The 23,910-nt window shown below is 36.8% G+C and overlaps 1 long non-coding RNA gene across 1 annotated transcript; it reads left to right on the forward strand.

The window, feature by feature from the left end:
* The first annotated feature begins 926 nt into the window (after positions 1-926).
* LOC122049171 lies at positions 927-1,264 on the forward strand. Its single transcript, XR_006130865.1, has 2 exons — positions 927-956; positions 1,087-1,264. It is a non-coding gene; the product is annotated as an uncharacterized LOC122049171 (long non-coding RNA).
* The last annotated feature ends 22,646 nt before the right edge of the window (positions 1,265-23,910 follow it).

Consider the following 23,910-nt stretch of genomic DNA (forward strand, 5'->3'; position numbering starts at 1 on the left):
TCATGAAAAAAACCTAAAACCCATTTCTCTGTGACTCTTCAAACGAACAAAAACCTATCTCCGACTCCTCCTTCGCGACTCCTCCGCAAAAGACGCTCCTCCTCCAAATTTGACTTTATTTGGAGGTCAAATGATGGAGATCAAGCAGAATTAATATGAGTCGTTGATCCAGATCAAAAGAAATCTTCCTCCTTCATTCAGATCTAAGTCATCCAACCACTACTAGAAATAAGGCCTATTATGACATTTTCTTAGTGACAGTTAATTTTAAATGTCAATATAAATATTTTTTAATGACACTTAGTAAAAACAGATTATTTATAAAAAAATTATTTTATTAGATCACCTATCATGACAAAATTTATAAATGTCATTACAATTTAAACCAACCTATTTATTACCTAGACTCCTCTTTCCTTGCCGTCGTTCCTTTTCTCTTCAAATCCCTACCTTTTCTCTTCGTAGCTTCTTCCCTCTCCGCCGCGAGCAGGGAGCCACGAACAGGGAGGATCTCTTCTTCCCTCTCCGTAGCGACTAGGGAGGATCTCTTCTTCTCTCTCACTGGTTTTATTTCTCTCCGCAAGTTGATCCTCAAACCCTAGCCAAAATGGTGATCTCTAATTGAAGATCCAAGCGTAATTCTACGATGTGGAACTTCTTCCTCCTCATCATTGGCATCTTTCCTATGGCATTCTTTATCCTCCTCCCTTCCACCACCATAGTACCGGTGGTGGCTGATATTGAGTAGAATTCGTCATCTTCGATCTCTGATATGTACTAACCTAGCCTCTATTTTTCATGTAGATCGATGTTGACCCTCCGATCAAACCTCTTAAACACGCGAGCGGAGCTGATACTGAAGTAGGTGGAGACCACGCCGTCGTTGCCTCTGCCTACATCTCATACGCGCGTCGTCTCAATCTATAGTGCTCAAAGTAGATGCGGGTCTTCTCTGAGTTAGTTCGCAACCTCTCCCTTCTCCTCAGTGTCTCCTTTTTTCGCCTGAACCATTTAAGTTTTTACTTGCCTGAGATGTACATAAAATTGCACAAAATTCTATTCTTGGATGATGATATTGTGTTGCAGCGGGATCTCACAGCATTGTGGAAAATTGATATGGATGGGAAAGTGAATGAAGCAGTTGAGATATGCTTTGGGTCTTTTCACCGTTATGCACAATATATGAATTTCTCACACCCCTTGATCAAGGAGAAGTTTGAACTTGATGCGTGGAGGAAGGGAAAATGCATTGAAGCAGAATCTTGTAAGTTACCAACTTTCTAGTGGTATCATTTGCAAAATTACATTTGTTGTTTTACTAAAGAAATTATTGTCAGATGACTATAACTTTATTTTGAGTTAACAGATTCTATGAGAAACATTGACTATTATACAACATGTCATATGTATGAATTGGTTTGATACCATTTAGTTTTGTCATCACTTTTATTGTATTATCACACAGTTTATATTTTTTCTCTCTATTCAAGAAGATGATGACATATAGATTTGCTAATTTAATTTTGATGTAAAAATGTTGTTCTAAATTTCCTTTCATTTTTGCATCTTTGAAATATTATGGATTTGCACAAAGATGCTCAAATATTTGTGTCAGTTTAATGCAATGATGTAATATGATCCTTTTTGCTGCAAGAGTATTTGGGCACGCATAGAATGCATTTACTACAAACTGAGATTTTTAGGATTTTATCTATCTTCTCTTCCTCTTTATCTTTTCTTGTATTTGCATGTATATTGTTTGAGTTAGTGAAATACCATTATCAGAACGAGTTAAGTATGAGGTAATAATTTATAATTAATTTAATGATCTTACTATTTTACTTGCTTGATCTTCAATTAAAAAATAATTGACCACTATGTTTTATCTTCAGCCTGGTCTTTGAAATGGAAACTGAGTCTTTTTACTGCATGTTTTCCTTTTTGGTGCTAAATATCTTCCATCTTGAAGTATTCATCTTTTTTACAGTTAGTTTGCTCGAGAAGGGGCATGTTTGCATTGTTTTACTAAAGAAAATAATTTTGATAAAATGGAAAACTAAATATAGCATTTTTGAGGCAACAACTACCAACAATGACTTGCATACATAGTTCTTTCAATCTATCAATGTGCTTACCATATTGTGATACTAACATTTATATTAACAGCTAAACACGGAATTGTTTGCCTTATGTATTTTCTATGTAGTTTAAAAATTTTAACCTACTGTAATCCTTGCTCTATCTTTGCTAATATTCTTATTAACATAAAACTAAATATTTTAGGAAAAAAAGGGAAGCCTTCAACCTATCCGAACATAGACTTTTTTTCAATGTATCATTCAAATATACTAGGAAAGAGATTGTTGCATAACTTTTTTGCCGACATGATGCCTTATTAGCTTTTACTACCGCTATTCCATTAACATTTAATTTGATAATGATTACTAAAACACTTGATGTTGTTGCAGAAAGAAAATTGAACACTATGAAAATTAGGTACACTTTCACTGGGATTGATCATAATCTACTCGACAACCACGTGACTAGAAATATATCTCAAGGATTTTTGTGAACTTGTCAATCCTCTACCACCATTTGACTAGAAAGGCTAATATGATAGCTTGGACTTATCATCTGGAGGTTGCACTTGAAGGAATGATAGTTTGGCCTTTTCATCTGGTATGATTTTAATTTTTTAGTGAAATATTATTAAGTTTTTATATTTATTGTGTTATTAAAATTTTAAACAAAACTCCGCCCATGATGACCGGTCATGGCCGGTCCCAAGCCCGGATAAAGGAGGAGGGTTGCGTTAGGTTGCCAGCCAGCGTCAAACTATGGCAAATATTTCATGAATGAATCCATTAAACTATTGTGCTAATGCTAGGTTGTTCCCCGGAAGGAACGCGTTACAGGGTTCGACTGTAACGTCTCGGCAAGGACCGCTACATCTCCAGAACTCGGGTGTAGTGATAAATATGCAAGAGGTCGCGTTACAGGGTCCGACTGTAACGTCTCAGCAAGGACCGCTACATCTCCATGAGAATTTGGGTGTAGTGTTAAATAGGCAAGAGTTCTCACACCATAGGTTAGATAAGAACAAATATGATAGGAAAACTAATAATCTAAGATTTGGAACTTGGAAAATAGGAACTCTCACTAGTAAATCAATGGAGGTAGTAGATATGATGATTAGGAGAAAAATTAATATTTTGTGTGTACAAGAGACAAAATGGACAGGTGAGAAGACAAAGATGATAGAGAACACGGGTTTTAAGTTATGGTACACTGGAAAAAGTAAAACAAGAAATGGAGTGGGTATTATTGTAGATAGTTTGTTAAAGGATGAAGTTGTAGGAGTAGTTAGAAAAGGGGATAGAATTATAGCCCTTAAGATAATAGTGGCGAAAGAAACTATGAACATAATTAGCGTATATGCACCACAAGTAAGATTAGATGAAGCTACCAAATCAAGATTTTGGGAGGACTTAGATGAAATATTACAAAATATTTCACCAAATGAAAGGATTTTAATAGGAGGTGATCTAAATGGACATGTCGGAGTGAAAAATGAGGAATATGAGAGAGTACATGAGAGTTATGGGTTTGGAATGAGGAATGAGGAAGGGAAAACTATATTAGATTTTGCGATAACATATGACCTTATGTTAGCTAATACGTTTTTTAAGAAAAGAGAAGAACACTTAGTCACATTCAAAAGTGGGAATAATAAATCATAAATTGACTTTCTTATGGTTAGGAAGAAGGATAGAAAGATTTGTAAAGATTGCAAAGTCATCCCTGGAGAAAGCTTAACTACCCAACATAAGGTAGTAGTGTTGGATATATGTCTTAAACATAGTATCAATAGAAAGAAAATATATACAATTCCTAGAATTAAGTGGTGGAAGTTAAAGGATGGGAAGTAATATATATTTAAGGAGAAGGTAGAAGTACAAGCATTAGGTGAAATATACGATGACTCTAATACAACATGGGATAAAATGGTATCAAAGTTGAAAATAGTAGCTAAGAGTCCTCGGTGAGTCAAAGGGGCATGCACCGCTAAGTAAAGAATCTTGGTGGTGGAATGAGAAAATACAAGAGAAAGTGAAGGAAAAACGAATAGCTTATAAGGAATTATATATTTGTAAGAATGAGGAAAACTTAAAAAAATATACAATAGCCAAGAAAGAAGCTAAGAAAGTGGTGAGTGAAGCAAAAAATAAAACTTTTGAACGGTTATATCAAAAATTGGATACAAAAGAAGGGGAAAGAGACATTTATAGAATAGTTAAAGTGAGAGAAAGAAAAACAAGAGATCTTAGCCAAATAAAATGTATTAAAAATGAATGTAATAGGGTATTAGTAAGCGATAGAGAAATAAAAGAGCGGTGGAAGATGTTAGCTAGAGCCCTAGAGCCAATCATTTGATGATTGTATTTTGGACTTGTTGTATCATATTCTATATAAATAAAGGCATTTGGTTTTTGGTTATTATACTTACTTGTATTGGTGTCAAATAAACTAAGTATAATAGCGTCCTTGAGTAGAAGGTTCTCTCACCTATATCAATTGGTTAGTTAAACCGATAGTGAGATGATATAGGGAACACAACTCTTAATCATTCCTAGTCAAGTATTAACATTCAGGGACAATGTTAATGCAATAAAACTAGCATGTAGGTCAACTCGATGACTTTGTCTCACAAGTCATGGATATAGAGATATCAAGTTGACACATGGGTATGCATTAGAGAATGTATACTGAATGACCCGCCATGAGAAAGTATCATGGATCGTTATATGAGTGTCATATACTTTCTCATGTGGCTATTAGTATGACTACTAGTCCTTAGACCTGAAGTCACCATGGTTCCCTACATAAGGAGATATGTACTTTGGTTTCGTCAAACGTCACCCGTAACTGGGTGGACTATAAAGGCGATTACTGGGTATGTAACGAATTATGCAGAGGGATGTGAGTGATGTAGATGGGATCTATCCCTCCTATATGACGGGAGAGACATCAGTATTCTTGATAGAGTGAGACCACGAAGTGCATGGCCATGCCCAAATGAGTTAATATGAGATATTGTTTTATGCTTGAACCAACTCAAAGTAAGAACCGGACAGTCAGAGGCTGTCAAATTTCAATTTATATATATATTGTTTTATGCTTGAACCAACTTTATTTTACAGAAAATAAATGGTTGGAAAAAGTTATTCCGGGCGCCCGGAAGGGGTCTGAGCGGCTCGAGCTGGTCTGGGTGCTCGGAGTCGGTCTAGGCGCCCTGAACTCAAAAGTTATCGCCAAGCTGATGTGGCGTGCGCGGAGTGGTCGAGCTATGTGGTCCAAGCGTCCAGAGGGGTTCCGGGCGCCTGGAACAACCTATAAAAGCAGCTTTGACCAGGAGCTTCAGAATAACACAACGAACGACTTTCGCTTCTTCGAGCTGCTCAGAAAATGTTTCCACGATGCCCGAAAACTCCGCCGCCGATTCTTCTAGAGATTTCCTCATACGAAGTTGTCGGTATTGTTTATTTAAATGTTACTTGTACTACAACTGTAACCATTTTGTATTGTTTCGAATTGATTAGTGATTGACTATCAAAAGCACTCTTACGTGCGAGCCTTGGAGTAGGAGTTGTCACAGGTTTCAAACCAAGTAAAATCTTGGACTTGTTAGCATTGTTGTGTTTTCCTTTTTTTTCGTTATTCCACTGCGTATTTACTTAAAACGAACGAAATAGCCACGAACGCTATTCACCCTCCCCCTCTAGCGCTTTTTCGATCCTACAATTAGTATCAGAGCGGGGCCGCTCTGAATCGGTACAACTACCGTTTGAGCAATTTTTTCTTTTTCGTTCGTTTTTTCAAAAACTAAATTCTTACGCCTTTCGTTTTTCCCTCCAAAATTATTTTTGAAAAAATTATTTTCATCTTTTTACCATTGGTCAGTATTAGTAAAATATTGCATTTGTCAAAATTTGAAATAATAATTTTTATTAATATTTTATTATTATTATTATTATTATTATTTTTACGAAATTAGCATTTTATTTTCTCCCACACTACTAATCCAATACCAAGTCTTGGAACATTCGTAATTTTTCTTGTGTGCGAGATTCTATTTCAATGGTCCATCAAGAAGGCTATATAGCACAACTCGCCCACCTCTCTTCTCCTGCGAAGACTTCGGCTACTGGAAGGGCCGAATGGAGTACTATCTAAAGATTCAGATGGAAATGTGGATAATAATCCAGACTGGATTCACATTTGCCATCGAAGATGAAGTGCTCGTCCCTACGAAAAATGGGATGCACCAACTCGCAAGAAGATTGAAGCCGATGCAATGACAACCTGCACTCTCCAATGTGACCTATGCAAAGAAGAGCTGAACCGGGTTGGTCCCTTCAACAGTGCAAAGGAGTTGTGAGAAAAATTGATCGAACTGCATGAAGGGACCTCCGATATGAAGGTAAGCAAACGAGACTTAATTTTGAATAAATTATATAATATAAAAATACAGGAAGATGAGTCAACGAGCCAGTTTCATGCTCGCATACAAGATCTATTGAATGGACGGACTCCACGCGATAAGACAAAAAGTTGAGAATCACGACGTCATCAGGTATGCACTAAACGTGTTTCCAAGGAACACTTTGTGGGCACCTATGGTAGATGCTTACAAAGTATCCAAGGACCTTTTTTTATTAGACTAGACGAGTTATTTTCAGAATTTGAATTGCACGAATAGACTAATGCACATCCGACCGAGAAAGGTATAGCTCTGATTGTAGGAACAAGCAGAACGCGGGAACCAAAAGCAAAGTGCAGAATCGAACCCAACTCCGAAGATGAATTAGACTCAGAAGACGACCAAATTATCGCCGAGCTTGTAAAACTGGTACGGAAAATGTGCAAAAATAAGAAGATGACTCAATCGAACACAAAAGCCAAGTCTAGAGTTACCTGATACGACTGCAACCAGAAGGGACACTACAAGACGGAGTGTTCGAACCAGAATCAACGAAGTAGGAAGTCCTTGAAAGCAACGTGGTCTGAGTCCTCTGAAGAGTCCGACGAAAAAGAACACAAGCAAGCAAGCTACCTTGCTCTACTGGTACAAGCGTACGTTGCCGAAATCGAGTCCAAGTATGATATTGAGAGCGAATGGAAACCGAGTCCGAGAGAAGCCACGAATTCGTATCCGTTTCTGAAGGACCTAATCACATTGTAAGCTCTTTAATTTCTAGTACTAACGTAGATAATTTACGGAATTTAGTTTCATACTTATTAAAGAAATTGACCAAACCCAACGTCTAGGTCAAGTCACTCCAAAAGGAGGTAACAATCCTTAAGGAGGAGACTAACCTAAGACATTTGACTGAGCCAGTTCAAAATGGAAGTTCAACCCAAGTCCAACAACTTGAGGAAGAAAATTCTAATTTGAAAACTCAAATTAAAGAACTTAAGAACACGTTGGAACAGTTCACCCTGAGTTCTAAGAATCTTGATCTGATTCTTGGAAAATAAAGAGTCGTCTATAAGCGATTCAGACTTGGATTTAAGGCTAAACAAAAATATAAATATTATTTATCGCTTGTAAATAGAACAAATAGAAAATTAGTCCAAGCATGAGTCCCCAAGTCAAACTTAATTAATCAAGCTGGACTTGGTCAATATTGGGTCCCCAAAGATCAAATCCAGTACTTTGATAGACCTTATCGAAGGTATGATCTAGGGAGAGCCAATAGAAAGACCATTGTTATCGATAAATAAATTTGTTTGATGCTTGCTTTACTGCTTTTATTATACATGCTTAGACTAGGCTAGATAATGACCTAGACTTGATTTACACTTGATTAGTTATACCTAGGGGTTTAAAAAAGGAAATTAAATATCCAATTTCTTTGAAAGACTTTGTCTAGAAGCGGTGGATGATCCCATACCCAAGAAGGCCTGGTGCCTCATCACAATCTGGAAGTCAATCATTGAAATGAATATTTAATTGACAGATTGTAAAACCTGAGTCTAAATCAAATGTAAATCAATTCTTAGATGACAATCTAAATTAAAGATTAAATTAATCATCTCACAAAACTATTAAGGTTCCCTGATTGAAAATCTAGAAAAGGATGAGATGGACCTAGCTTTAAAATAGTTAACAAAAACCAAATTACTTAAAATTAATTTAATTAAATAAGTTATTTTAATTAATAATTAATTTCAAAATCTTACTTAATATTGTAATTCATAATTAATTTCAAAATTAATTTTAAAATCATGATGAATTTCAAAAAACTTAATTATTTGATTATTAATTTTTAAATCATAATTTCATAAGTATAATTACTTTTACATCATAATTTATTTCAAAATGTTGATTATTTTCAAATCATATGTAAGTTTATAATTTCAAAATTAATTATTTTTCAATATATTAATGTTAATTAATTTTCAAAGGCTAATCTTTAAAATTTCAATTATTTTTAAATGTTTAAATTAATTTTATAATTTTAAATTAATTTACAAATCCAAACTTAAATTTTTTAATATTCTTCAATATCATCATAGATAAAATTAACTTACCTCCATCCCACACAAACTCATAAGTTTTACATGTTTGACAACTTAGAAAGAGTGAGATGGAAAATCAAGAAAATTAATATTTTTCTTACATGCTTGGATTTTGGGACCTTAAAATTTAAATTATTTTTGGCATTAATCATGGGGGAGTGAAAGGAAGTTAAGACATTAATTCTTAGTTAAACTATTTTTATTTGAAAAAGTTGAACTATTTTTAAATCTAAGTGTTTATCAAAATATTTTCAAAGCTAAGTTTTTATCAAAATTCTAAATCTAAGTGTTTATCAAAATATTTTTAAAGCTAAGTTTTTATCAAAATTCTAAATCTAAGTGTTTATCAAAAGTTTTTTTTTTAGCTACGTACTTAACTTAATTTTTATCAAATTTTTTAAACTAAGCTTTAATCAAAATCCTTTTTAAGTTAAGTACTTTTAACTAAGCCTTTTTCAAAATATTTATAAAACTAAGTACTAAAGGTAAGTTCTTATCAACTTCTTTTGAAAGCTAAGTACTTGAGAAAATAATTATTTTCAAAGTTAAGATTTAGCTAAGTTTTTTTTTGGAAAAAGCTAAGATAGCTTCAAAATCTAAGATTAGTTATGTGTTTTTTACAACTAAGTAATTTTCAAAATTAAAATTTAGCTAAGTTATTTTTTGGAAAAAGCTAAGTATTTTCAAAGCATTTCTAAACTAGCTAAATATGTTTCAAAGTACTTATTTTCAAAAGCTAAGTTTAATTAAGTTTTTTTAAAAAAACTGGCTCACTTTCAAACGCTTAAAAATTAGCTAAATTTTTTAAGTGCTACCCTTCAGGGGAAGCTTAAAGTTAAATAGAATAAATATTTTTATCTATCTTTACATGTAAAAAAACTTTCTCTCTACTTAGTATTATTTTTGATTTATGTCAAAGGAGAGAGAAAAGTCAAAGTTAAGAATTTAAACATAACTTTTATGAAAGGGGGAGCATAAGGGAGTTTTTTTTACAAACTTTGTTTATTGTTATGCTTTACTTAACTTTGAATCGTGTTGCTATAATCAAAAAGGGGGAGATTGTTGGTACGGGAAGCATCCGACGATCGAACTTGGGTTTTGATTATGTCAAAGGGTTCAAAGTTAAGTTGTCTTGTGATCTGACAAGTTTGAATGAGATTGCAGGAAAGTCCTAAGGGTTCTTAGGCAAAAGTCCTAATTGCGGTTAAACAGGTGGAAAACCTTAGGAGGTGGTAACCCTAGGTCCTAAGGGGTGGTAACCCTAGGAGGAAAGTCTTGACGGGTCAAGAGCTTCGGGCAAAATCCCAGAGTCGGGGGCTCTAGGTTGAAATCCCGATGTTGCGAATCGGGTGGAAGTCTGGGCAGGTTGTGGAGCGAACATCTAGGATGAAGACCGGAAGCTTCGGACGTTGAGCAAAAGTTCAGTTGGTCTGGAGGATCAATCTGACAACAAGTAACTTCTCTTGAGAGGAGTTGATGAAGACGCGTTCCCCGAAGAGGGAACAATAGATGTCAGTTCAACCTAGAGTTTCAACGAAACTAAAAGTCAGAACCGAACAGTCAGAGGCTGTCAAATTTCTGTTTATATATATTGTTTTATGCCTGCACTAACTTTACTTTGTAGAAAATAAGGGGCTGGAAAAAACTAGTCCGGGCGCCTGGAGTCGGTCTAGGCGTCCGGAACTCAAAAGTTATTTCCAAGCTGATATGGCGCGCACGAAGTGGCCGAGCCATGTGATCCAGGCACCCGAAGGGGTTCCGGGCGCCCAGAACAACCTATAAAAGCGTCTTCGACTAGGAGCTTCAGAATAACACAACAAACAACTTTTGTTTCTTCGAGCTGCTTAGAAAACGCTTCAACGACGCCTGAAAGCTCCGATGATGATTCTTCTAGAGATTTCCTCATACGAAGTTGTCGGTATTGTTTTATTTAAAACTTACTTGTACTACAACTGTAACCATTTTGTATTGTTTCAGATTGATTAGTGATTGCCCATCGAATGTACTCTTATGTGCGGGACTTGGAGTAGGAGTCGTCACAGGCTACGAACCAAGTAAAATCTTGGACTTGTTAGCATTGCTGTGTTTTCTTTCCTTTCGTTATTCCGCTGCATATTTACTTAAAACGAACGAAATAGCCACGAGCGTTATTAACTCCCCCTCTAGCGCTTTTTCGATCCTACACATTGATGCATGTGTTAATAATTTTATTTAGGTTATGCTTAAATAATCTAATATATTTAAATTAAATAGTTTTGCATGTCTAAATAAAATGATTAAATTAGCATTAGATAAATCAATCACTTGATAGTTTATCTTTGTTATGCTTTTAGGATGTTACTTGAATAGTTAGATTGTAATGCATACTTTGATTAAAGATCATTCTTTTATTTGTTTGGAAAATCCATACAAACACTCCTTTGAATTAATTGTTAAATCATAAAATAGATTTTTAATTTTCTACTACACAAAGGAGTGTAGAAGCATGATATAGAAATTTTGAATTCGTTCCAACAGATACCTATCTAACAACTATAACATATTTCAATCTAAGAATTGGTGCAAAAGAAGTGAATTCACGCATAGAAGCTATCATGGTCTGCAATGTCAAGATATACAAATTTTTTAAATCAAAATTTGGATTTATTTCAATCTGGATCGAGCTAACTAGGGTCGAGATCACCGCAACCACGCGGTTAGCCCCACCACCAGCCAGGGCCAAGCTATCCATGAGTAACCTAGCTGTGGTTGACCAAGCTAGCGGCCAAGAGGTCACAAACAAGCCAACCGCTGTAGGCAAGCTAGTTGCAAGCTGGCTAGCCATGGCTGACCAAACTCGCCATGAGCAAGCTGGCTAGATCGAGCTTATGGCCACGAGATCTAAAGGGGAGAGGAGAGGAAGAGAGGCTTACCAGGGCTAGAGAGGAGCTGGAGAGAAGCTGTGGAGGAGCCGGAGAGAAGCTACAGATGAGCCGGAGAGAAGTTGCAGCTGAAATAATGCGAGGAGAAGGAAGGGAGGTTTGGGGTCAAGGGTTTTGGGAATAAAATTAGGGCAAATTCAATGATGAAATTAGAATTTAGTCAGTATTACACTGACTAAATTAGGATTCAGTCAATGTTTCGCTGACTAATTTAAGATTCAATTGCTATTTCACTGACTGATTTAGGATTCAATCTCTATCTAGTGATTAAAGTCTAATTTAGTTGGCAAAATATTGACTGAATTCTAATTCAGTCGCTAAACCTAGATTTTTGGATTCCTTCTTTGCCCTATCTCCATAAGTTACGTAGCTTTACGATTGATTTTTTTAATTCGGTCTCTACATTAGCGACCAAAATTAAATTCAATTGCTAAATCTTAACTAGCAACTCATTTTCGTGGTCCTACGTCTAAACTAGTGATTGATATATTATTTTGGTTGTTAAATAACGATGAAATTAAATTTCCATGGAATTGTGGAATGGGCGTAAGCCTAGTCTGAGTCATGTTCGGATTTGGGGTAGTCCAACACATGTGCTAAAGGGAGATGCTGATAAGTTGAAATCTCGTACAGAAGTTCGCCTGTTTATAGGTTATCTTAAAGGAACGAAAGGTGGTTTGTTTTATAGTCCTAAAGATCAGAAGGTCATTGTTAACACTAATGCCCGATTTTTAGAAGAGGACTATGTAATAAACCACAAGCCCATGAGTGAAATTGTTCTAAAAGAAATGAGAGAGGATATGTCTACTTTAGTACCAACAGTGCAAGATGAAATATCACAAGAAACTACAACGCGTATCACGAATGATACACAACTACAAACAGTACTTCATCGTAGTGGGAGGGTTGTGAGACAACATGAAAGATTCATATTTTTGGGAGAGTCTTCGGACTTGATCCAAGGTAAACATGAACCTGATCCCTGAACATATGACGAAGCACTTCAAGATAAAGATGCAGCATCTTGTCAAAAAGTAATGAATTCAGAAATAGAATCTATGTATTCTAACAAAGTCTGGGAGCTAGTAGAACCATCAAATGGTGTAAACGCTATTGGATGTAAATGGATCTACAAAAGGAAAAGAGGGACAGACGGGAAGGTGGAAACCTTCAAAGCAAGACTTGTTGTGAAGGGGTATACTCAGAAAGAGGGAATCGATTATAAGGAAACCTTTTCGCTAGTAGCTATGCTTAAGTCTATCCGGATACTCTTATCTATTACTGCTCATATGGATTATGAGGTTTGGCAAATGGATGTCAAAACAACTTTCCTTAACGGAAGTCTTGAAAAAAATATCCATATGAAGTAACTAGAGGGGTTTATTGCAAAGGGCAAATAACATCTTGTATATAGATTCAATCGGTCTATTTATGGACTGAAGCAAGCATCAAGATCTTGGAACATCCGGTTTAATGAAGTAATCTAGTCTTATGGATTTATTCAGTGTTCAGATGAGTCTTTTGTATACAAGAAGTGTGACGGAAAAGTGGTGGTATTTCTTGTACTATACATAGATGATATTTTGTTAATTGACAACAATATCAAAGTGTTGTCAGAAGTAAGGGTATGATTGTCCAAGCAATTCGATATGAAGGACTCGGGAGAATGAGGACATATTCTTGGGATCAAAGTAATAAGGGATTACAAGAAAAGAATGTTGTACTTATTCCAAGGTTCATATATCGATACTATCCTAGCTCGTTTTATCATGCAAAACTCCAAGAAAGGTTTTCTACCTTTTCGGCATGAAGTATCTTTATCTAAAGAGATGCTTCCTAATACATTAAAAGAGATAGAGGAAATGAAGGCAGTTCCTTATGCTTCATCTGTAGGAAGCCTAATGTATGTAATGTTATGCATGAGACCGGATATCTGTTTTGCCGTAGGCATGGTTAGCAGATATCAAAGTAATCCAGGACAGGGACATTGGACTGCCGTAAAGCATATATTAAAGTACTTGAGAAGGACTAAGAGATTATATGCTGGTTTACCAAGCAGATGATTTGCTCCCTGTGGGTTACACAGATTCTGACTTTCAATCAGATAGGGACAATAGTAAGTCTACCTCAGGTTATGTGTTTACTTTAGGAGGTGGAGCCATAACATGGAGGAGTGTTAAGAAGAAATGTGTTTCAAACTCAACCATGGAAGCTGAGTATGTGATAGCCTCTGAGGCAGCCAAAGAAGCTGTATGGCTCAGGAACTTTTTAATAGACTTAGATGTGATTTCTGGTTTACTCAAAATCATCACAATTTATTGTGATAATAGTGGTGCAGTAGCAAACTCGAAGGAACCACGAGCCCATAAGGCGAGTAAACACATTGAGCGCAAGTACCACCTGATACGAGACATCGTAAAGTGAGGAGAAGTTATTGTCGCCAAGATTACATCAGCAGATAACCTGGCAGATCCTTTCACTAAGGTCCTTCCGGCGAAAGCTTTTGATCGACATGTTGAGGAGATGGGAATTAGATGTATGACAACATTTATGACAGCATAGTCTTTTAGTGTAAGTGGGAGATTGTTAAAATATATACTAAAAGTCTAGTTTTTTGTATTAATATTCATTTTGAAATATGAATCACATTGGTCAAATGTCTACATTTATGCTAAGTGTAGTTGGCCATTTAATTTATATTGTAGATAACATGATGTGAGGTAACACACAGAAGATCATGTTATCAATTCCTTATAAATTATAAATAGTATCTCACAACCAAGATGGAATGAGACAAACCATTGGAGTGGTTATAGTGTAATTTGGTATTAGTTTATCTTGACTATAAAATTACACTAGTACACTATGAGTGTATTGAGCAGGACCATTTGAGGTAGTTTCTTTTTATACTGACTACATAAAAGAACAAAACCTCTGTTATTATGGAAGTGCGTACTCTTAATCATGATATAATAACAAATATATATACTTAATATTTATTTCTTTAATTTATCAAAGGGTGAGATTTAGTTCGTTAAATCAATATGCCCGATAAGTTAGGAAATGATATTATTTATATGATGTATTGTTGATTATAGAATAAAACTTTGTCATAGTAATCTAGGTTGATGATGTCCCCTTGAGGAGCTCATAAGGATTGTCATGTAAACCATGCAGGCGGACTTAGTCCGACATGACAATAATGTTAGAGTGTATACTAAAAGTCTAGCTTTTTGTAAACAATTATTTTGAAATAAGAATCATATTGGTCAAATGTCTACATTTATACTAAGTGTAGTTGTCTATTTAATTTATATTGTAGATAACATGATGTGAGGAGACACACAGAAGTTTATGTTATCAGTTCCTTATAAATTATAAATAGTTGCTCACAACCAAGATGAAATGAGACAAACCATTGGAGTGGTTGTAGTGTAATTAGGTATTAATTTATCTTGACTAATAAATTACACTAATACACTATGAGTGTATTGAGCAGAATCATTTGAGGTAGTTTCTTTTTATACTGACTATATAAAAGAACAAAACCTCTGTTATTATGGAAGTGTGTGCTCTTAATTATGATATAATAACAAGAACGCATATTTAATATTTATTTCTTTAATTTATCAAAGGGTGCGATTTAGCTCGTTAAATCAATAGGCTCGATAAGTTGAGAAATGATATTATTTATATGGTGTGTTATTGATTATAGAATGAAACTGTGTTCTAGTAATCTAGGTTGATGATGCCCCATTGAGGAGCTCATAAGGATTGTCATGTAAACCCTACAGGTGGACTTAGTCCGACATGATGATAAGGTTGAGTGGTACTACCCTTGGAGCTAGATATTAATTAAGTGAGTTGTCAGTAACTCATTTAATTAGTGGGAATTCAATATCTTAAACACAGGGAGACTAACACACTCATAATAAGAAGGATCCCATATTATAATATGGGATTGGTGCGGTAGTGCAATAATAGCTCTTTAGTGGTATAAGTTATTATTGATGAACTTGAGTTGGGTGTTTGGGGCGAACACGGGAAGCTCAAGTTCATCGGGAGACCAAAGCCAATTCCTCCTCTAGGTCCCTATTGTAGCCTCTTATATAAAGCCTTATATCCACCCAAAGCCTAGCTTCTTAAGGCTCAAGCTAGGGCCGGCCAAGCCTTGCTTGGAGACCAAGCAAGGGGCTGGCCAAGCTAAGCTTGGAGCCCAAGCTAGGGCCGACCAAGCCTTGCTTGGTACCCAAGCAAGGGGCCGACCGCACAAACAAGAAGAAGGAAGTTTTATTTTTTGTAAAATTTTTCCGTTTATAGAGATCCATAAAAAGGATTTAAAAGGATGATTTTAATAAAAAAAACTTTCCTTTTTTAGATTGGTCATAAAAGGAAATAAAAGGGAGTTTTTATTTTGTTAAAAACTTTCCTTTTATGTTGGTTTTAAAAGAGAGTTTTTAATTTTAAAATCTTTCCTTTTATAGCTTTCTACAAAGGAATAAAAGAGAGATTTGAAATCTTTCCTTATTTGTAGTTATCTATAATGTGAAAAAAGATTTTAATTTTTGTTATAAAACTTTCTTTTTTTTGAAATCATGTTTTATTTTAAATCTTATCTTTTATAGATATCCATAAAAAGATTTAAAAGAGAGAGATTTTAATTTATAAAACATTCCTTTTATAATTATCCACAAAAGAGATTTTTAAAAGAGAGATTTTAATTTTTGTTTAAAATCTTTCCTTGCTTGGAGAACAAGTTTGTGGCCGACCATGCTATGATAAGAAAGGAAGTTTTATTTTTTGTTACAAAACTTTCCTTTTTTTCCAAGACCAAAGAATATAAAAGAGAAGGAGGGGGTGCCTCACACATAACGCATCTTGTATTCCTCTCTTTTTTTGTTAAAAGGAAGTTCTATTCTTCCTTGGCGGCCAACCTTTGCTCTTTCTCTTCTCTCCTTTTGTTTTCTCTCTTGGAGGCCGGCAGCATCAATTGGTGGTGATCTCCTGGTGGCCGGTTGCTTGAAGGAGAAGAAGAAGAGAAGGAAGCTCTCTTGTCTAGAATCCCTTGGAGGATAGTTGGTGGTCGGATCTTGGAAGCTTTGGAAGAAGCTTGGATGGATTACCTATTGGAAGATCGTCACCCACACAACGTTCAAGAGAAGGGGAGGAATACAATAGAAGATCAAGAGGTCTATAAGCTACGAAAGATATAACTAGTTATTAGTTTCCGCATCATGACTAGTTCATCTTTTTGTATAGATCTTGTAAAACCAAACACAAGAGGTTTTCGGTTTTAAGTTATCATTTTTGTTATCGATTTTATTTTTGGATTTCATGTTTCGATAATGTGTTTCTATTAAGCTCTCTATAGTTAAACCTACTTTACTATAAGAAGTTAAATATCCAATTTCTCTGTGAGGCTTTGTCTAGGAAGTGGTGGATAATCCCATACCCAAGAAGGCCTAGTGCCTCACCATGTTTAACCTGAAAGCCAATCTTAGAACTAGATATTTGATAACTTCTGTAATATGGTTTAACTTAGGAAGATCACATCGGTTGAACTTGGAGTAAGAATGTTAAGTTTCGTTCCCAATCCAAGTTTAACTTCTAAAGGAAAATTTGGATTAATAATGTTATCCATCGTTTACAATCCAAATTTAATTTTAGTAGAGCACATGGGTAGCTAGGATAGTTCTATGCTTGTATAAATTTTTGTACAGGGGAACTAGGACGGTATTCCGAGTAGCAACCAACAAATAAGGTTGAGTGGTACTACTTTTGGAGGTAGATATTAATTAAGTGAGTTGTCAGTAACTCATTTAATTAGTGGGCATTCGATATCTTAAATACAGGGAGACTAACACACTCATGATAAGAAGGAGCCCATATTGTAATATGGGATTGGTGCGGTAGTGCAATAATAACTCTTTAGAGGTATGAGTTATTATTGATGAACTTGAGTTGGGTGTTCGGTGCGAACACGGGAAGCTCAAGCTCATCGGGAGACCAAAACCAATTCCTCCTCTTGGTCCTTGTTGTAGCCTCTTATATAAAGCCTTATATCCACTTAAAGCCAAGCTTCTTACCCATCTTGTTGTGGCCGGCCAAGCCAAGCTTGGATTCCAAGCTAGGGCCGGCCAAGCCAAAGATTGGAGTCAAGTTGTGGCCGGCCAAGCTTGGAGCCCAAGTTAGGTGGCCGACCACATAAAATATAAAAGAGTATTTTAAATTTTAAAATCTTTCCTTTTGTGGAAGCCATGGTTTTAAAAGAGAGTTTAAATTTTAAAATATTTCCTTTTATAGCTTTCTACAAAGGATTAAGAGAAAGGTTTGATATCTTTCCTTATTTGTAGTTAAAAGAAAGATTTTAAGTTTTTTGATAAAACTTTCCTTTTTTGTAACCATCTACATGTTTTAAAAGAGAGATTTTAATTTATAAAATTTTTCTTTATAACCAACAAGGGAATTAAAAGAGAAATTTTTTATTAAAAATTTCTTACTAGAAACAAATAAGGAAGTTTTAATTTTGTGTTTAAAACTTTCCTTGTTTGGAGAACAAGTATAGGGCCGACCATGACAAGCATTAAAGGAAGTTTTAATTTTTTATTTTAAAATTTTCCTTTTTAGTCATTGGCAAGGAATATAAGGAAGTTTTAATTATGTTTAAAACTTTCCTTTTTTGCTAAGACCAATGATTATAAAAAAGATGGAGGGGTGCCTCATGAGATAACACATCTTCTAGTCCTCTTTTCCAATCCTTTGGTGGTCGACCATTATCCTTTTCTCTTCTCCTTTTGTTTTCTCTCTTGGAGGCCGGCGGCATCAAGCATTGTTTTCTCTTGGTGGTCGGTTGCTTGAAGGAGAAGAAGGAGAGAAGGAAGCTCTCTTGTCTAGCATCCCTTGGAGGTTAGTTGGTGGCCGAATTTTGGAAGCAAAGGAAGAAGCTTGGGTGGATTTCATCCTGGAAATCGTCGTCCACACGACGTCCAAGAGAAGGAAAGGAATACAGCAGAAGATCAAGATGTCTATAAGGTACAAAAGGTATAACTAGTTATTAGTTTTCGTATCATAACTAGTTCATCTTTTGTATAGATCTTGAAAAATCAAACACAAGAGGTTATCGATTTTAGGTTATCGTTTGGTTATTGATTTTATTTTTCGATTTCATATTTCAATATTTTGTTTCTATTGAGGTCTCTGTAGTTAAACCTAATTTACTATAAGAAGTTAAATATCTGATTTATTTGAAAGGTTTTGTCTAGGAAGTGGTGGATGATCCCATACCCAAGAAGGCCTAGTGCCTCGCCATGTTTAACCTAGAAGCCGATCTTTAAAATAGATATTTAATTGATTTATGTAATATGGTTTAACTTAGGAAGATCACATCGGTTAAACTTGGAGTAAAAATGTTAAGTATCGTTTCCAATCCAAGTTTAACTTCTGAAGGACAATTTGGATTAATAATGTTAAGTATCGTTTGCAATCCAAATTAAACTTCAGTAGAGCACATGGGTTGCTAGGATAGTTCTATGCTTGTACAAAATTTTTGTACAGGGGAACTAGAACGATATTCCGAGTAGCAACCAACACCTAGGTCCTAGGGGACGGTAACCCTAGGTGATGGAACATCCTAGCTGCGGTTAGACAGATGGAAAATCTGTAAAATACCGGAAAATAGAGAATAATAATAAGGGAATTTTTCGAAATTTTTGGAAATTTTTGGAAATTTTTAGGAACTCGTATAGACGAGTTTACGGGGATAAAAGTGAGTTCCGAAAAGGCCTGTTTAGGCTACCCAATTAAACGAGGAAAAAAAAATTTAATTTATTTATTTCCTTCTTTATTTTCGCCGAATTCTTCCCTTTTTCTCCCCTCCGCGCGCTCGACGCGAACTCTCTGCCTTAACTGCCCTAACCGACGCCGGCCCGACGGTTCCTTCTTCCCCCTTCTCTTCATCTCATCGCCAAGGATCATGCCCTAAACCTCCCTCGCGCCGACTTCCTCTCCCGATTCCTTTCTCTCCTTCTCCACAGCAGCGACGCCGACTCCACAGCCCTAGCACCGACCACCGCGTGCCTAGCCAGCCCCGACGCCACTGCCGGCACCGATTCCCCAGCACCGGCCGCCGTCGCCTGTGCCTTAGCATCGTCGGGTGTCGCTCCTCTGCCCTCGCGTCGACCTCTTCTCTTCCTTCCCGAGCACTGCCCGATCGCCGCTGTGCCCTAGTTTCCTTGTTGCAGCGCCGACGCACACAGAAGCTTCCTCTCCTCTGCCATCGCCTCTCATTGTGGAGATCTCAGGTTTGCCGCCCCTCTCCGATCTCCCTTGCGCCAACACTGTGCCCTAGTTCATCACTGCCGGTGCCACTCTTTTCCTTCAGTGCTACCATGCTGCCGGCAGAGAGGAAACGAGGGCTCTGATTCAGGTAAGGCAGAATTGGGGATTTTGATACCATTGTGATGTTTGTGCTGAATTGAGGGGCTAATCATTGTGATTTTTCTTTTTTGCAGCAACTTCTTCGTGATTTATTAAAATTGTGCCTTACCTTCGGCCATTGTTCTAGCAACAGATAACCTGCTACCACACTTAAGGTAATTTGTTCACCCTAGCCTCCAATCTAGGAGATGTAGTGTTAAATCGCTAAGTTCATGCCTATTCATGTTGGACAACAATATCTCATGGGTTCGGCTACCATTTCGGTAGTGATCGAGCTTCGGCTATAAACAAGCAAGAAACCACCACCAACACCTTTAGCGCTTTCTTCGACTGAGAGATAGCAAGGGTGTATCTTGTTGAGGTAAGGAATAGAGGAATTATTTCATTTCTGGTAGCGTACATAGATTTGGAGCTAGGAAAGGTTAAGGATAATGCTAGTGAGGATTTGATTTAGCTAATTAATTTATATGTAATTAGCTAAATCTGTATATAATGTATTACAGGACTTTGATTCGAGACGGTGTCTCGACGAGGATTTATTCGGATACGATCCTCTCATTGGAGGCGGGTACTTTGACTTATGTCTTTTGATATGCATAATAATGTGTTTAACATATAGCAATGATTGTGTTATCCATTTGTTTCGGTTGGTCACTACATGATCTGTTACATGTTTGCTTGTTTACTTATTATGCACTGCATGTTATTATTTACCTGATCATACATGCTTTAGGTAGTGACCCAACCATATGATAGATTATGTTCAGGACCTAGTGTCACACCCCAGGTAGTCCCTGTCCGAAGAAATTTCGACAGCATCTCCCTTGTACGGGTGACAATATGAATCCAGAATACATATATCTATACCTCGGCCACACACGGCCGGAACAATACAATACAAATAAGAAACAAACCACGCAGTTTATATCAACATTCCACACAGCTCAACATATAATCAATCCACGCAGTTTAATAAGGGAAAGACGATATAAAATCCTCGAAGATATATGTAAACATCCTACTCCACTACAACGAAGAAAACAAATCCACGAAGTAATGAGAAAATCCGCAGCGGAAACAAAAGTAGCAAACCCGAATGTTCAATGTCCACAATACAAACCCACAATACATGTATATAAGATGCAAAAGCAAAATATAATCCGACAAAGAAAATCCTTGTGATAATGGGGCTAGCGACATGAATATCTCCCGACGGCCTCAACCTGAAAAATAGTAACAACGGGGTGAGTTCAAAGAACTCAGCAGGTAATCCAATAGATATGTACAGCAACATATAATCACCAGTAACATCCTATGGTACAGTACACTAAACCATAGAGTCTACAGTACAGTTTCCTAATAGTACAACCTACGGTACAGTCTTCTAACAGTATAACAGACATGCATAGCTGAAATAAACTGTAATAACCAGCAATAGGCATAAAGTACAGTCTATAGCAAGAATAATAAGAAAATGCATAACTGAAATAAACTGTACTCACCTGCGAGGCTTGTGCAACTGACTGTGAACATACACAGATAAAAATAGTTAGAGCAAAAGCATATAACCTGTATGCATGCCAATCATATGCAATCACCAAATGCATCAATCATAAATAATGCAATCTGTACATATGATGCAAATGACATGTCCTGGTCACCCCTACTGCCATGCTCAGCCATCTCACACACAATGGTGAGACCGAGTGGGTAGGGCTGTGACAACCGTGCATTCTGCCGTCACTACCCCTGATGAGTGACCGAGTGGACGGGATGCTGTCGGAGTACACCTATCCTCCTGCCTCAAACATAGTGAGGGAGCGCAATGCTCTCACCTCCCGGTACACAATGACGGGGAGGGATCCCGGCTGCAACCCCGCTGTATCATGCTACCCATGAGCACCCCGGCGGTGCACCACCGAGCAACCTGCCATACACACCCTGAGTGCTGTGCCACTACCCATGCAGTGGTCACGCTGTATGCAGGCCCTCATGTAGCCGACCGACGAGCTCAACAATAATGGAGTCGTTAATCGCCCAGCATGCAATCATGCAATATGGTGCATGCGGCTACAGTATGTCATACCTGGACATATCCTCCTCCATATGTGTAGGTGCCAAAAAAGATAAACACATATATAACCAGAATAATATAAGCGACATAAATCCAACAATATGAACAAGTACCTACAACAACTAATCCAGTGGAAAGTAACTCTAAATGTACCTATCTATCTCCATAAACATATATATACATGGTAAAAGATAAAAGCATCCAATTCTAAAGTAAAGCAACTAATAGAGGAAGCATGTGATAGGTATCAACTAAGCTAAGACCAGGGAAGAGGTAAATCTACCATCTACAACTAGTAATTATATATAAACTATACATATCATAAGACAGTATCAAAAGATAAGTCAAAGGGTACCCGCCTCAAATAGAAGGTACAATCAAGCAATCCAAGGTCGAGGCGCCCGCCTCGAATCAGAGTCCTGTGTCAACAAACAATATATATATATATATATATATATTTTATTTAGCTAAATCCAAATGAATAGCTAAATAAAATCCCTAAAACTAAATTAGGGCAAAACCCTAATCACACAATCTCAACCTATCTAATTAAATCTAACGGTCAATTAGGGTTAGTTACCTAATCCCTAATCACCAATTAGATTAGAAATATAAACTTAAATTAAATCCAATAGTTGACTAGGGTTAATTGTCTTAACCCTAATCATTCCATTAAATTAAATCTAAGCAAATATATCTAATCATAACCAACAACTAATTACAACATGTATCAACTAATGATATACTAACCATCTAGTAATCCATAATATCTCCAATTCAACACATACCTAATTCTACACACTGCTGTTGATAGCTGGAACCAGAAGAGCTACTGGATGAGGTGGATGTCGTAACCAATAGAAACCCCACAGAAACAGGACCTCAATTCACTGCCCTGATTGTAGATCTACAGCAGGGATTGTTGCTACCAGTAACAGGATGAATTGCTGGATCAAAGAACTCACAGCATTCAATTTGAAATCCACAAAACAGATCCTCCCTGGAATCAATCGGATCAGGCAATGAATCAACCCGGAATTCATTAATCAATTAAGATTGAAGATCACAGATCAAAGAGGAGATCAAACCATGGAACCATAGATCAAACAACACCGAAATCTTACCTCAACCGAGTGTCTCCAGAAGGTATCACCCAATCCGATCCAACTTGAGGATACACGGTTCACTCTGTGAACAACTCAAGAAGGAGGAAATGAAGGTCAATCGGCCGGAGATAACCAAAATCAAGCCCTAATCTAGTGAAATCCGGCGATGCCTTACCTCCAAGATCGCTGCTCGGCGGCGTTACTCGATCCAATCCGGCTAATAGAGAAGTGGATCGCACTGCTCACAGTGCGAGGAGAGGAGAGGGAAGTCCTACCGGTTGGAGACGAAGCAAGATCCGACACCTCACCGTGCCCTAGCCACGACGCCGCCGACGATCGGCCGCAGGAACCACCAAAGAAGCGACCGCTGGATCGAAGATGGTCTGGAGAGGAGGAACACCAGTCAGATATGATCTTAGGGTGTCGATGTCGTGAGAGGGAGATCGCTGGAGTTCTCGGCTTGCTTCGTCCGCGAGAGAGAACGAGAGGGAAGAGAGGGGGAGATCGGGAAAGAGGAGGAAGAGGGCTCGATTCGCGAAACAGTGTTTGGTTCAGGAAATAAAAAAAAAGGATTTATAATTAAACCTTTTCCTCACCTAAACGGGTATCCCAAACAGGCTTTATCCGTACCCGTTAATTGATCCCCTCAAAACCCGTCGTACGAGCTCCAAAAAATTCCCAGAAAATTTCTAAAAATTTCGAAAAAATTCTATAAGGCTATTTCTCAAATAACCCTATTTATTTAAATTTTCGAGGTCTCACATCCTCCCCTACTAATAAAAATTTGGTT

The sequence above is a fragment of the Zingiber officinale genome, chromosome 2B, assembly GCF_018446385.1.
Source record: "Zingiber officinale cultivar Zhangliang chromosome 2B, Zo_v1.1, whole genome shotgun sequence".
NCBI classification, from domain to species: domain Eukaryota; kingdom Viridiplantae; phylum Streptophyta; class Magnoliopsida; order Zingiberales; family Zingiberaceae; genus Zingiber; species Zingiber officinale.